The 17,082-nt window shown below is 31.9% G+C and overlaps 1 long non-coding RNA gene across 1 annotated transcript; it reads right to left on the bottom strand.

Moving 5' to 3' along the window:
- Positions 1-3,354: 3,354 nt before the first annotated feature.
- On the bottom strand, positions 3,355-4,324 carry LOC109122012 (uncharacterized). Its single transcript, XR_002029399.2, has 2 exons — positions 4,008-4,324; positions 3,355-3,707 (listed from the first exon to the last, which is right to left on the bottom strand). It is a non-coding gene; the product is annotated as an uncharacterized LOC109122012 (long non-coding RNA).
- Between the last annotated feature and the right edge of the window lie 12,758 nt (positions 4,325-17,082).

Raw genomic sequence — 17,082 nt, 5'->3', positions numbered from 1 at the left:
TTACCTATACCTAAGTGGAAGTGGGATCATGTTACTATGGACTTCATGATAAGGTTGCAAAGAACTAGAAACAAGAAGAATGGAGTTTGGGTGATTGTGGACCGTCTTACTAAGTCAACTCATTTTCTAGCCATGAAGACTACCGACTCCATGAACTCCCTGGCTAAATTGTATGTATAAGAGATTGTGAAGCTACATGGAATGCCATTATCTATAGTGTCTGACAGGGACCCTAAGTTTACTTCCCAATTTTGGCAAAGTTTACAAAGGACCATGAACACCTAGTTGAATTTTAGCACTACAGTTCACCCTCAAACAGATGGTCAGTTAAAGAGAACAATCCAAATTTTATAAGACATGTTGAGGGCTTGTGTCTTGGACTTTGGAGGGAATTGAGCAAATTATTTACCTTTGACGGAGTTTGCTTATAACAACAGTTACCAATCTAACATTGACATGACACCTTATGAAGTACTCTATGGGAAACCTTGTAGATCACCCTTATGTTGGACAGAGTTGGGTGAATGTCATTTGTTGGGACCTAAGATTGCCTAAGAGACTACAAAAAAAATACAACTCATCAAGGAAAAACTTAAGACTGCTCTACATAGACAGAAAAGTTATGCAGACCAAAGGAAAAGGCCCTTGGAGTTTGAGGAAATGGATTGGGTTTTTAAAAAGGAGTCCCCTCGAAGAGGCATATTTCGGTTTGGGAAAAAGGAGAAGTTAGCCCCTAGATTTGTGGGACCATTCCATATCGATAAGAGAGTTGGCCCAGTAGCATAAAAGTTAATATTGTCTCAATAGCTATCCCACATCCATGATGTCTTCCATGTATCGATGTTAAGTAAGTGTACCCTAGATCCAACTTGGGTAGTCGATTTGCAAGATGTTCAGATTAACGAAGATACGTCTTATTCGGAGGAACCTTTGTAAATTCTGGAAGTTGGGTAGCATAGGTTTAGGAACAAGGTGATCCCCATAGTCAAAGTGTGGAGGCAACATCATGGGATTGAAGAAGCCACTTGGGAACTTGAGGAAGAAATAAGGCGACACTATTCACAACTCTTTTATAATTTTTTAGATAAGTTCGTTTAAATTTAGGGGGTAGGATGTAATGACCGGATATTTTAAGTCACGTTGGAATTTTAAGTTTGAAAATTCCTCTATTTGGTGATGGTTGAAAAGTTTAAAAAAAAAAAAAGCAATTGGAGAACACATGTCAAATTTGGATTGACAAAATTCAAAGGATTTTGTGGTCAACCATTTGAGTTAAATTTTTGTGTCACATCAACTTTTTAGTAGGAAATTCCTTAGGATTGTAGAAGTCAAAATTTTCTGAAAAAACAAAAAACGAAAACGAAAATGAAAATAAAATAAGCTAATTAAAAAATAAATTAAATAAAATTAATAATAAATTATAGAAAAATAAAATAATTATGTTGATGTTTGATGATGTATTTAGTATAGTATAGTTATACCAAAAAAAAATGAAAAAGAAATTAAGATGATAAATTGAATTGAGAAAGAAAACGAAAGAAAAAACTAAATAATATATATATATATATAAACTGGTTGCATGTGCACCACTTTTGTATTCTCTGTGGATTAAAAAGAAATAGAAATGGGGGGAAAAAAAAGGGTGCAAAAAGGGGATGGTGTTCTCGGCGATTGGAAGTGGGAGAGCGCCACTACTTTTCAACCGACCATTTCGACGGCCAAAGGATGTCCGTTTCGTGAGATTTTAGGAGAACATTCTACTCGACACGAAGAACATCCGTGCGGTGTTGGAGTTCGTTTTTGATGATCAGATTGTTAGATCTGTGGTAGGACATTTTAATCCTAAAACTTTGATTTAATGCCTTTTTCTTGAAAAAAAATATTATAAATCTTGTAGTTGGGAGTTAAATAGGCAATATTTATGATTTGAGAAATTTTATTAGGTGATTTAGGAATTTTCGTTGAAATTTTTATGATGATAAGATTATTTAATTGTGAAAAATATGATTGTGTTTGGTTATTAAAATTAATGGGATTGTTGAGAATAAATAAAATTATGGTATAAATTATGTTTTATTGATATTTAGATTACTGAGAATTTATTTGAATGTTTTTGGCAATTTAATTGTGGAAAAATAATTGTGTTTGGTTATTAAAATTAATGAGATTGTTGAGAATAAATAAAATTATGGTATAAATTGTGTTTCATTGATTTTTGAATTAATGAGAATTTTTCTTTGATATTTGTGGATAATGATATGTAATTTCATTGCATTTCATATACATCATGGTTGTGTTAAGGAAAATAAAAAAAAAAAATGTTGAAAGGTTGCATAAAATGGAAAAAAATAATAATAATAGAATGATAATGAAAAGTAAAGGTCCGTGAGAAGTGAATTAAGAAGGTAGTGAGATCCCTAGTATGAAATACCCAAAAATTTACCCTATGAAGACTCCAAATAGGAAGTATATTTAGGTACGGGCGTGTATCCTTTGGTGAAAACCCGAGAATGACAATGCATTGTGTGACTGTGTGTCATATTCCCACATGCATTTTATTTCATTATTAAGAATTATTGAAGTGTTATAATTAGAGCAAATAAAATGTTTGGGTTGTTTATTTCATGGTTGAATGTTTGTGTGTATTATCTTTGAACCTTAATAATACAAATTAACCCCTTAGGTGCAAGACACCCTACTAAGAAATGTGGAAATGTTCACTCCTTTCTTAAAACTTTTAGATGCAGATATAGCTCTTGAAGATCAACAGATAGAGTAGGGAGAGCTTCAAAATGCCCCAATAGATTTTGGAGCAGCTAAGGGAATCTTAGTATAGTGGTTATGTTGATTTATTTAAGAACATGTATTAATGAACTTTTAAACTATATATTTGTAATGAGACTTATTTTTATTAACTTGCTCAAACCGTGAACTCTTATTTTAGACTTGGGTTAGAGACTTTAATGATAATTATTATCTCTTGTTGCTCTTGAGTATTGGTTTGTATGTCGAGGAGTTTTTGGGTTTTTTAGGGTTTTAGATGTGGAGGCTGTCGAATGTGGAGGGCAATTTTGGTATGAAATCACACCTCAACCCAAAGTGAATTGAATTGCAAATATTTTGGCCATCGGTACACGTTTCTTGATTTTCCCAAAGTTGGGTCCTAAAAATCCCAACATTTTCACATCACCAACCTAAAACATACTTTTCCCTTTTTGCTTTCTCTCTTCCTTTTTGCTTGCCTAGTTGGCACTAATTGTTTACGTCAATTTTATTTCCCTCCCTCAATTTTTCGTGAACCAAATACAGCCAAAGTTTAAAATGTTGAATAGCTATGCATTTCAAGAATAATGATTCAACCAAGTAAATATAAAGTTGCATTGTAATAACAGACATGTAAAGAATAAACTTAGATTACATTGGCATGTAATAAATAAATATCAAATGGATACAAAAGAGAAATAACATTTGGATTTGAAAAGTTCATTTTAATTTTCAGTAAAAAATCAAGTAAAACAGGAACTGAAATTCAATGAGAGAGAAGACACTATTGCGATAATATTACCATCTACACAACAATTTGAAATGCAAGAACACTTAAAAAGTAGTCAAAATTTAGAACTACGAAAACAGGGATTATGAATGCACTAACTGATTCAAGCACAATGGAGTAGAATCCAGGCTATAAACCAAAAGCGATCAACCTCCTGACAAAGCAATTCTATTATTTAAAAAAACGCTTAAATTTGTAGCGAATAGCTTTAACTCAAGCCACAAAAACAGTGGAAATTAATTAAACTCCTAATCATAACCAAACAAGAACTTATTTATCAAATTCTAGTGTCTGCTTGATTGCCAAGAAACCGAAGGAAAAAAAAAAAGATTTGAAAGACTGTAAACCCGCTCCAAAACTACAATTCTCCCTTCCATGTTCTGGCGTTTTCTAATAAACCAAACAGAACACTCAGAAACCAAAATCGAACCCTAGAAATCAGAAAGAAACATACCTGGCCCTTGACCTTCAAGTTTATGTGGCTCCTTGGTCCGTGGGCTGCTTGTCCTCCTCCTGACCGCCAGTATCACAGCCGATTGCAGATATTCTCCGTAAACTCTGATTTCTCTAGGGTTTCTCTATCGCAAGACGCAGCACACAGACTGAGTAGCCACGATATACGCTACTGTACGCGTCTCTCTAAATTCTACTATTCTCGCGTATCCCAGATAACGTTATTTATTGCATAAATTACGTAAATACTAAATACCCGGAAATTTGACACGTGTCTTATTATTAGGGCAAGTTCAAGTTTGAGCATAGAGCAGAGCGTGGGAGTGGAAGTTGGTAGTGGGGATCTGTGAAAAAGGAAAAAACAGGAATTGATAAAATTTTGATTCCGCAGAGAAGTTGTATTGTGGATCAAATTGACGGCGGAAATTGACTGTGGAGGAATCGGACGGCTGCCAATTTGCAAGTGTGGGAGTATTCGGTGTGAGTCTTGGGTCTCTATCATTGGAAAAAATGGGCTTTGATTCCTTATTTACAAAAATATGGAAAAACTAACCTACGCTCTTATAAGTTAATTTTATGTTCATCTATTTAAAAATATTTAAAACATCTACATTTTTTTATAAATCAAATAATTATTTTTAAAAATTATTTTTTACTTAATAATATTAAATAAAATTATCTAAAACTAATTTATTATTTTAATTTAATAAAATCATTTTATAAATAAATATATTATAAATTTTTATTATATAACATGAAATACAAATTATTGTGAAAAATTTTTGCAAGATTATTAACTGATAAATAAAATCTTTTTAATCTCTTAATAATAATTTTATACCTTATATTATATAAATCCCCTCATCTTCTCATTTTATTTAATAAATTTGAATAAAAATTTTGTTAATTGACATCAATAATAAAATAAGAATTTTTAAAATTTTAAAATACAATTAAAACTAAAATACATAAAAATTAAATGCAATTAAAAACTTAAAAATTTAAAAATAAAATATTTACTTATATTGTATTTCCAACTTTTTTTTATATTTATAATTTCTACTAAAAGTGTTTTAATTAAGTGAAAGTTAATATGTTATTTTTATATTTTTAGCATTAAAGGTTTTTTTTAGTTTTAATAGTGTTTAAAAAATGGACTGGATCGGTCGGACCGGCAACCGGTGCCCTTTCCGATCCGACTCCCTCTATTAACCCGTTTATCTATTGGACCAACATTGAACCGCTTGGACCAATGGTTTGACCGGCAAACCGAGTGAGTTGGACGATTCATTAAGAACCAAACGGTTCAACACTACCTGCATTTGTTTTGCCTATTGGGCCAAGCCTCCCTCTCACGGCCCAATATTCATGCCCACTCTCTTTTATCTTGCAAAATGGGCCTCCAACACTACACTCAAACCTTCTTGGCCTGGTGCAACAACCATCAGCTCATGGCCCAAGAACCACTCAATCTGCAATGAATGGGAAGAGAATTATAAAGGTCTTCATATGTCCTCTCATTTCCAAAGTGGGATCATTGTGAAGGGGGATTTAAAGGAAAAATCAACTTTAATGTTGCAACAAGAGTGCTTGAATCAAGGACGGTTTATAAAAGGGTTATTCTTTCACTCTACTACTTTGTTTATGTTGTAACTTAACGGGGAACAAATTACATAGCTTTATATATATATATATATATATATATATATATATATGTTAAATATTTTAAAATTATTTTTAATTTTAATAAAATATAAATTATATATTTATAACGTCACCAGTTCAACAACGGTTCAACCACCGATTGGACTAGTGAATGGGGAATCGGTAACTTTTACAGTTCAATATCCGATTTAGTTCTAAAAACATTGATTTTAATTGTATTTTAATTTTTAAAATTTCTTATTTTATTAATATCAAATTAGTTATCATAGTAAAAAAAAAAAAAAGGTTGTTAATTTGTGTTATTAATATGTAAATGAGTCATTTTAAGATTCAATTATTTGAATGGTGAAAAAGTACATGTTTTATAAATATTTTTAAATGGGTGAAGATAAATATGATTTATAGAAGTTTTAGTTCTTTTTTATTAAATTTTTTTTTTCAAATTAGTGAATCAAAACTCATTTTTCCCTTAATGATATCTCTTTCATTTTAGTTTGGGAAAAGTATTTAATAACCATTAATATAGAAAAAAAAATTTGGTACCCTAATTTGACATTTTCAAAATAACTATACCGGTCCAAAAACAATTTGGGATTCATACACTTTCAACCGAGTTGTTATTTTATACTTAATATGCCCTCTCCTTTGTGCCAGCTTAGCCTTCATATTTGAAAAACCAAAAAAAAAAAAAAAAACTCCAAAGTCCCTCTTCACTTTTCTCTCTCTGCCCAACACTAATTTTCCACTAACATTGAACCCAAGACTTCATCTTCCTCTCAAAACCCAAAAATCTTGAAACCCTAACCCCAACACCTTTCTCGTCTTCCTTTCAATCTAAAAACCCAAATCCTGTTAAAGATGAATCTCTTATTTTCCAAATATTCCTAGAATCCCAAGAATCCAGTGAAACCTAGCCCTAATATGTTCTTCTCTCAATGACGCAAATCGAACGATGTGGGATACTACTCTCTTCTAGTCCCAATCCCTCTTTCCATCACCATCATTAGGTTAGTTTGTTCTTTACTAATTGTTTGAATGATGTTTCTCTCCCTTGTTTTTTTTTTTTTTTATGTATTTTTTGTGTTGGTTTAATTTGTGGTACAAAGATTAATTTGGGCGAGGATGGATGATATTTTTCTTTTATCAATAAAATTTATCTTAGTTTTCTGATTAAAAAAAAAAATGTAGTTGTGTTTATATTTCAACACTTGAAATCTAAAGAGAATTTGTAGTCTCCAACATATATATTAAACTTAGGCCCAACATGCTAGAATCCATCACTTGAAACCGCTAAGAGAATTTGTTGAACAAAAAAAAAATCCAAAAAACTCACTTGAGTGTTTAACACAATTAATCCTTCAACAAATAGAGAAGTCCTAAGTTTTCAACAACTGAACCAACATAAAACACAACCACTAAAACTTTTCTTCCCTTCTCTCATTTTTTCAAAGACCTCCCAACAACCGAACAGTTAATAAATCATTGGCTTCTCACAACTTGGGACCCAATAAATTAGAACCTATGCATGAACAAGCTCTAAAATTCACACTCAAAATGCTAACATAGATAATCATTCAATAAAATAGTGAATTTTGAAGTTTTCATCAATTGAACCAACGTAAACCCTAAGTACTAAAAATTTCCCCCCATTCTCTTGAAGTAGAACACTCCATAGAAGACATATCATCCATAAATTTAACTCCAACAAATATGAGAAAATTCTAGAAAACTTAAGAAGAAAGCCCTAACACAAATACATAATCAATCATTTCATACAGTTGACAAGCCCTAAACTTTCAACAATAAAACCAAACACAAATGCCAAGAAATTTTTCCCTTTTCCCTTTCCTCTTCCACCAAACAATCAACAAAATTGAAATACAAGCATAAATACATCTTTTTTTATCATAAACGAAGATAAATTTTATTGATAAAAGAAAAATTATTATTTGTCCTTATCCAAATTAATTTTCATACCCTAAATTAAACCAACACAAAAAATACTGTTGAAATCCAAAAAGAAATAATCAAAGAGAAAAATAAAGAAAAGAAAATCTAGAATTTCTTATTATGAATTCTCTTAAAAATAAAAATAAAAATACAACACTATTAGAATTTAAATAGACCTAATGAAATGAAATAAATACTAACTTACCCTTACTCTAAAAGAAGAAAGAGAATAAATAAAACTAAATAAGAAAGAGACACAGTAACTAACTAAAACTACTAAATAAATAACTCTAACATTCTCCCACAAATTCATGATGCAATTGCAAGAAGCATTGAGAGTTTGTCAACCAAAAAATTGAAAACGAGGAAATGGGTGTGACTTGATAAATAAATCTATAATCTATAGAAAAGAAGAAACAAAAGGTAAAGTAAGAATATTACACTGAAGGTGATGATGAGTGAGGTGACAATAAATCTCAATATACTTAGTCCTTTCATGAAAGATGGAGTAGTGAGCAATCTAAATAGCACTCTTGTTGTCACAATACATTAGAGTGGGATAAGAAAGATAAACACCCATATCAACAACTAAGCAATGTAACCAAACTATTTCATTGGTGGTCAATGCCATGTCACAATACTTAGTTTTTGTGGAAGATTGAGAAACAATAGTTTATTTCTTGCTCTTCTAAGAAATGAAAGAATCTCCAAAAAAATATACAAAATTTAGTGGTAAACTTATGATCTTTAGGATCACTGGCCTAATTAGCATCAGAATAGACATGCAGCTCTAAAAAGGAAATGGATGAAAATAAAAGAAGTTGAAATATAATGCCCCACATATCATGGAATGTGAAAAACAATAGCCTAATGAACTATATTAGGAAAAACAACAAATTGACTAATAATATGAAGAACATAGGCAATGTCTTGATGTGTAATGGTGTGATAGACTAAGTTGTCAACTATAGTACGATATAAAGTAGGGTTTAGCAAGAGGTTTCCATCAAAAGAAGAATACCGAACATTAACCTTAAGAGAAGTATCAATAGTCTTAGTATCAATGATGTGAGCTTGATCAAGAATATCAACTATGTACTTAGATTATGAGATAAGATAACCCTTTAGAGAAGAGACCACCTCGATACTCAAAAAGTACCGTAGAGTACCTAAATCCTTCATTTCAAAATGGGAAGCCAAATCAGATTACAACACTACAATCCCATCAACATTATTACTTGTAATAATAATACCATTAACATATAAAGAAATAAGAATATGACCAATAGAGGTGCACTTTAGAAAAATTGTAGGATCATGATGACTAGGTTGAAAGTCAAGAGAAGTAAGCACATTAGAGAACTTCACAACCAAGCATGAGTGGTTGCTTGAGACTGTATAAAGCTTTCTCGAGCCTACAAACTTCTCCAAGGTTCTAAGAAATACCAAAAGAGGGACCATGTAGACTTTTTCTTGAAAATCACCATTTAAGAAGACATTTTTAACATCCAACTGAGATACAATAAGAGTATAATAATAGTCATCTTTCTAATAAGAGCAAAGGTCTCCTCATAATTCATACCATATTGTTGAGAAAACCCCTTAGTAATCAATCAAACTTTATACAACTCAATCAAACCATCAGACTTAGTTTTGATTTTATAGACTTAACAAGAACTAATGACACTTTTACCAAGTGGTAAAGGTAAGAAATCCCAAGTATCAATCGTACGCAAAGTAGAAATTTATCAATCATAACCTATTACCAAAGTGGATCAATAATAGCTTCTTGATATCATAAAGGTTTAGAAAGATTGTGAATAGAAGTTAAAAATGATGTAAAAGAATCTGAATAAAAGGAATAAACAAAATCTAGTAATCGAGTAGACTTAGGAAGATATTGAGAAAAATGTGGGGGAAGAGAATTCACAGTTCCAGAAAGTGTTGGAATAGCCGTAGGAGGATGAGCATGATGACCAGGAACCAAAGTACTGGTATTTGCAAGAAAACTATCTATATCATCTAAGAAATGATCAATGTGAACAAGTTTAGACTTAAATACATTATGAGACTTAGTAGGAATAGAAAAGAAAGGTATATGCTCAAGGAAATAAACATAATGAGAAACATATCATTTATGACTAATCGGGTCAAAACAACAATATCTTTTTTTACTTTTACCATATCTTAAAAAAAAACACAAATGATAGAGCAAGCAGATAACTTACTACGCTTCACATGAGGACAAAAAACAAAACAAATACAACCAAAGACTCTTAAGAAAGAGTAATCAAGAGCATAGTCATATAACTTTTCAAATGGTGATGACCAAAGGTGTGGGATGAAGGGATTTTATTAATTAAGTGAACTGCAATAAGAACTACTTTTCACCAAAATTCAGTATGAACATACACAAATAATAAAAGAGAATGAGTAGTTTCAACAATGTGCCTATGTTTCCTTTCAACAACACCATTTTGCTCTGGAGTGTCAATACAAGGCATGTGGTGAATAGTTCCATGTGAAGTAAGTAATTCACAAAATGCATTGAAAGGATGTTCCCCACCTAAAACACTTGTAATAGTAGAATGTTTGGTTTTGACATAAGCTTGAAATGTATTATAAATATTCAAAAAATCATAATGATGTTTCATAAGATAAACCCAACAATAATGAGTATAATCATCAATTAAGGAAATATAATATTGAGACCCTTCTTTTGTAAAAATTAGAAAAGGTCCTCACACATCATAATGAATTAAATCAAATGGTGCAGAAAATGATGAAACACTTTTATTAAAAGGGAAAGTAGAAAATTTTGCTAGTTTACAACCATTGCAATAAGAAATATCTTATGTTTGCAAATTTCCTAATGCTTCTATAGAAACTAAATACTTTAAATGAGAAGCTGAAACATGTTCTAAATGAGAATGCCATAAATAAAATGTTGAAAAGTTTCTCCATTGGGATATTAGAAATCCTAAGATTTTATGAAGCAGTTGGAATGTTGTACTGGTTTTTAGGAATAAAATTTGATCCCATTTTGATTTTTTTTTTTCTAATTTATTGTTGATTATTTTCATGATTTTTTTATTTGTTATTTGGCTGGAGATTTCTATGATTTTCTAATATGTTATTTGGCTAGAGATTTTTATTCAAAACTCAGCTTTCTCTGTATTTTTTTATTCATTATTTTTTCGAATAATAAAATTAGTAGTAGTGTTCTTTTTCTCTCAAATACCTTTGCACATGGTGAGCAAAGTTTTTAAATTTTTTTTTTATTGAGAGAATAAAATGGGCGACAACAAAAGGACCCTCACCAAGTTAAGTGATGATAGATCCAAAGAGGGCTCTAACCAATCCTCTGCATTTGCCCTTACAATTAACCTCACTATTTTTTTTTTATCATTCCTTTCTCCAAATAACCTCTTATAAACTCAATGGTAGGAACTTTTTTCAATGGCCTCGATTAATTCAAATGGTTATTCGAGGGAAGGGCAAAATCGACTTCATAGATGGGACTGTATAGGAACTTGTTTTTACATACATGAGTTACTCTTCTTAGGACACAAATAATGCTTTAGTAATGGCCTAACTTATTAATTCAATGGAGGAGAACATTGGTTCACTATATCTGGTGCATAACAGAACAAAGGCAATCTAGGATAAGGTTTGATTGTCATATTCAAACCTTGAGAACTTAGCCCAGTTATGCAAATTAAGAGATCATGCCCGAGATCTCAAACAAGGTAATAAAAGCATGACTGAATATTATACATTCCTGACTAATATTTGGCAAGAAGTGGACATTTTTAAACCAACTAATTGGTATAGAGAATATGCTAGAAAATATGCAAAGTTAGTGGATAAGTAATGTATTCATGACTTTCTTGCTAGTCTTAACAAAAACAATGATAAGGTACGTGGCAGGATGCTTGGAACTCACCCCTTACCATAGATCAAAGAAATATTTGTTGAGGTTCATCAGAAAGAAGCAAATGAAAAAAAATATGCTAGGCAACTTCAAAACTCCTCTCCAAATTGAAGCTTCAACCCTCATTGCCAAAGGCTAAGAATCATAATGCAAAACTGAAAATTCCAACAACTCAAATCGACGCAAGGGTAATCTTTGGTGTAATTTCTATCAAAGATAAAATAACAATAAGGAAAATTGCTGGAAATTGCATGGTAGACCTGCCAACCAAAGCCTGAAGCCATAAGAGACCTTTAGAAGAGATAATTGTGCCTACCAATCCACTATTGAGACCTGGTGACTTAAAAATAGTGATAATATTAGTGGCCTCAACCTGAACAAAGAGAAAATTGAAAAGCTTTACAAGTTGCTTACACTTGAGAAAATCACCAGTAACTCTTTTATAGCCCAAAAAAGTGATATTCTGATAGCCCTTAAATGCAAAAAAAAAAAAGGGAAAAAAACCTTGGATTATTGATTGTAGTGCATCAGATCATATGACAGGTTTTATAAATTTGTTTTCTTTATATATCCCTAGTTTTGGTCAACTAAAAGTGAAAATTACAAATGGATCATTGTCTCCAATTGTAGGGTTTGGAACTATTAAAATTAACTCTACCCTTGTCCTTAAGTCTATGCTACATGTTCCAAACTTTACTTATAGCTTGCTTTATATGAGTAAAATATCTAAAGATTGTAATTGCTAGGTTGATTTCTCATAAGATCATTGTGAATTTTAGGACTAGAGTTTAGGGAAGAAGATTGGCAATGCTAATGAGAACGGGAGACTCTACTACTTTGACGAAGACATTGATGATCTAGACAAGCTCAAACCATTAGTTGGGAATCACCTTCTCTTACGAGGAGAGATCAAATAATGTTATGGCATTTTAGGTTAGGACATCCTAGTTTCCGTTATTTACAAAAAATATATATATATATTTCCTTCATTGTTTAAAAATAAAGTTATTTTTCAATGTGAAGTGTGTCAATTAGCTAAACATCAAAGAACATTCTTTAAATCTCTACCTTATAAAGCTTTTAAACATTTTGCTCTTGTGCATAATGATATTTGGGGACCTTTATAGTCTCAAAATCTTTACTCCAAACGTTAGCTTATAACTTTCATTTATGATCATACATGAGTGTGTTGGCTCTACTTGCTAAAAGATAATTTTGATGTAGAACAAACTTTAAAAAACTTCCATAATATGGTTAAAACTCAATTCTCTACCAACATTAAAATTCTACATACAAACAATAGAAAATAATATTTTAACCAAATTTTAGGAAGTTACTTAAGTGAAAATGGCATCGTTCATCAAAGTACTTGTTCCAACATCCCTCAATATAATGGTATATCACTAAAAGAAAAAATTGACACTTTTTAGAAGTTGTTAGGTTTATTATGTTTACTACCAACACACCAAAAAATTTATGGGCTGATGTTGTTCTCACAACTTGTTACCTTATAAATAGAATACCTACCAATGTTATTCATTTCTAAACACCAATTAATGTTTTTTTTTAAAAAAAATTCACAGAAACCTGAACTCTTAATGATCTCACATAAAAAGTCTTTGGATGTGCTATCTTTGTCTAGAATCATGAGCTTAACTGCAACAAACTTGATCCCAAAGCCTTTAAGTGTATTTTCTTAGGATATGGGGCAAACAAAAAAGGGTATAAATGTTACTTTCCTAAAAGGAGAAAATTATTTGTCACAATGGATGTCACTTTTTCCGAAAATACATCTTTATATCCTAAAAAATCCCTTAAGGGTGAGAATAGGAGTGAAACTAATATTTATACATTTTTTTCTAAGATACTCCGTCAAACTTTACCAGTTTCATCTAACCTTACTCCATCAAATCCCTTCTCTTTTAACCTCCATGCAATTGACCATACTCTCAACTTAGAAAATGGAAACAATTTTGAAAGAAATAGTGAAACTGAGGTGCTTAATTTGGATGCTCAACAATAGATTCCTGAGCTTTGTGTCTACACTCATTGGGGAAATCAACAAAGAGAAGAAGATCTAGTACCTCTTGCAACTTGTCATGACTCAGACTCGAACTCAAGTAATTGACAAGTTTCTTTGTTTGCTGTTAATTTTGATGATTTGCCTATTGCCTTAAGGAAAGGTATTCGTTCCTATACATCCCATCCCATAGCTCAAGTTGTAAAATATGATCATCTATCATGTTCTATGAAAGATTTGGTATCTAATCTAGTTAAGGTTAAGATACCTAAGACAATTGAAGAAACGCTTCTAAAAAAAGAATGGAAAAATGTAGTAGAAGAATCAATGAAGGCCTTGGAGAAAAACAAAACTTAGAAGGTTGTTTCAAAACCTAGAGATGTTATTCTAGTGGGATGTAAATGGTGTTCACTATAAAATACAAATCAGATGGGTCTATTGAAATACATAAAGCATGATTGGTTCCAAAGGGATTCACTAAACCTGTGGGATTGACTATCAAGAGGTATTTGCCTCGATTACTAAACTCAACACAATCAAAGTTTTTCTTTCTCCAGCAGCCAATTTGGATTGGCTTTTCCAACAACTTGACATAAAAAATGCTTTTCTGAATAAGGACCTATCTGAAAAGGTGTACATAGACCTTCCACCTGGGTTTAAGAGTACAGGAACTATGAACTAAGTGTGAAAACTAATAAGATCCCTCTATGGACTCAAACAGTCTCCACGAGCATGATTCGAAAGATTCACAAAAGTAGTAAAAAACCAAGAATATAAACAAACTCATACATACCATACATTTTTTTATATATATAAAACATAAGGATGGTAAATCAACTATACTAATTGTGTATGTTGATGATATCATCTTAACTGGTGACAATATTTCAGAAATGGCTTGCTTAAAGAAGAGGTTAGTAAAAGAATTTGAAATTAAAGAGTTAGGCCTACTAAGGTACTTCCTAGGTATGGAGATTGCAAGACATAGATTTGGTATTTCTATATCATAAAGGAAATATATTATTGATCTATTAAAGGAAAATTATTTACTTGGATGCAAGCCAATCAAGACTTTTGTTGATCCCAAAATCAAACTAAGTGACCAAAAAACTAGTGCTCTAATAGACAAGGGTAGATATCAAAGACTTGTGGGCAAACTTATTTACTTATCCTATAAATAGTCCGATATAGCCTTTCTCATCAGTTTGGTAAGACAATTTATGCACCCTTATGAGGAGCATCTTGAGACTGTCATGAGAATTCTTAAGTATCTAAAAGTAAGTCCAGGGAGAGGTCTTTTCTTTAAGAAGGGACAGTCTTGTGAGATTGAGGCTTATACTAATATAGATTGGGCAGGTTCGGAAGTTGATAGAAAATCTACTTCAAGGTACTATTCTTATGTTTGAGGCAATCTAGTGATGTGGAGAAGCAAAAGGAAAACTATTGTGGCCAAAAGCAATGTAGAAACTGAGCTTCGATCCTTGGCTAATGAGGTTAATGAACTAATATGGCTCAAGCTACTACTCGAGGAGTTGCAGATGTCAACCAAAAGTCCAATGAGATTATACCGTGACAATAAGGTAACAATTAGTATGACTCACAATCCCATTCATCATGATCGTGTTAGCATCTTAGATCTAAGCAAGGAAAGCAATACCAAGTTTTTAAAAAATGATATTTTATGGTTAAAGTACTAATATTTAGGTTTGGATGTTCCCAAACCTTAAATTCCTAGTATTGAAAACAACTTTGAAGTTGTTGGAAGTCTCATAAACCCATGATCTTCCACTCGATGACTTAACCTTGTTCTTGGCACACTTCCGATTGGAATGAAAGAAGGGTGGAAGCTATAACCTTCTTTTTCTCTGGATGGTGGAAGACAAAAGTGATGAAAACCCTAATCCCTAGGGGGTATTTCTAGGTTTTTTAACTAGACTTAAATGATTTGAGCCCATATGGGTTTAGGTCACTTAATCTAACCTAAAATGGGTCATAATTGATTAATTAACCTAATAAGGCCTCCTAGTTAATCAATTAGCCCAATCTAAAGACTTTATTCACTCACCCTTGTGCCACCTTGTATAAATACCAAAATGCCCTTATGTACAAAAGTGAACCTAGAGCCAATTTGATCCTCACAATCCATGCCAACAAGGTATATAAGCTCAAAGTGGGAACCATTAGGAATTATAGGAGAAATGGCTCCCTTATAATCCATTCTAAAGTTGATTCAACATTTCACTATAGAAATCAACTGAACTCTAGTATTCTATGTAAATAACAATGAGACACTATGTGCTTGGGTCCGTGACCTGCTATCCATTACGTTCGGTCTCCACATGAATTGGTGTCCTAGTCTAACAAGGTTTAAACTATCAACCTTTCAAGACTACCTCTACTATCCTTGAGTTATAGATCTTCTTATTGTGTGTTCAACTAACATGTCTTAACTCTCAAAGAGCTTATGTCAAGTTCCACTTAAGGAACTACTATGACCATGGTTTCCATGAACATGCCTCCTTATGATCACCCAAGGGGATATATTATCTCAATCCCATGAGATATCAAGGTACCTCTATTAAGAATACCTATTACTACCAGCCTCCAATCAATGGTGACCTAATTCATAAGGAAAATATGAGCAACTTACAATCTCACCTGTAATTCAAAGTCACTACTAACTTTGGCACAAACTCAATATTCTCTCAAGGTTGAGAGACAATACAATGAAACAGCTTGGTGAGGTCATGACTACTTGATAGCCTTAAGTCATGACTCACCGTAGGTCCTATCCAACACACTAGTGCACTCACCATGGGAAACCTATCCCGATAGCCAAGACTAGACATCCCTCTAATTAGAAGGTGGTGCACCAAAACGTCTAATGGGTTGTCTAAACCCACAAACTAGTTGTGAACAAGTCATCTATTTGCAAGAAACCCATGACTTAAATCTTCTATGTAACTCCTAATATACCTAAGTTATGCGCAATGCAAAAGATACAGACAAGAATGCTTATAAAGTATAATACATGGAATAAAAATAGATAAAAGTAAAACTTGAACATCATTAAATAAATAACGAGTTCCAAATTTATTACACCATATCATGCTTTTAAGGGTTTTATCGTGACAGATCGGAAAAACTTGTAGAGGTTGATTGACACTTCATTAAAGAAAAGATTGAAAGTGGTGAAAATATGTGTTCTTCATGTCTCTTCCTTAGAGCAAACAACAAATATTCTAACCAAAGGATTACAACAACCTTTTTTTTTAGAAGATGTTGAGCAAGTTTGGATTGTTGATGTTTATAATCCAACTTGAGGGGGATTGTTGAAAAGTTTTTTCCTCAGGATATAAAAAATCCCAAGATTTTAGGAAGCATCTGGACTATTATCTTGATTTTTAGGAATAAAATTTGATCCCATTTTATTTTTTCCTAACTTATTATTGATTATTTCCATGATTTTTTAATAAGTTATTTGGCTAGAGATTTTTGATCTGTTAT

The sequence above is a fragment of the Vitis vinifera genome, chromosome 7 (genome assembly GCF_030704535.1).
Source record: "Vitis vinifera cultivar Pinot Noir 40024 chromosome 7, ASM3070453v1".
Lineage (NCBI taxonomy): Eukaryota > Viridiplantae > Streptophyta > Magnoliopsida > Vitales > Vitaceae > Vitis > Vitis vinifera.
The sequence above is the reverse complement of the archived record's forward strand: the minus strand, read 5'-3'. Positions and strand labels throughout refer to the sequence as shown.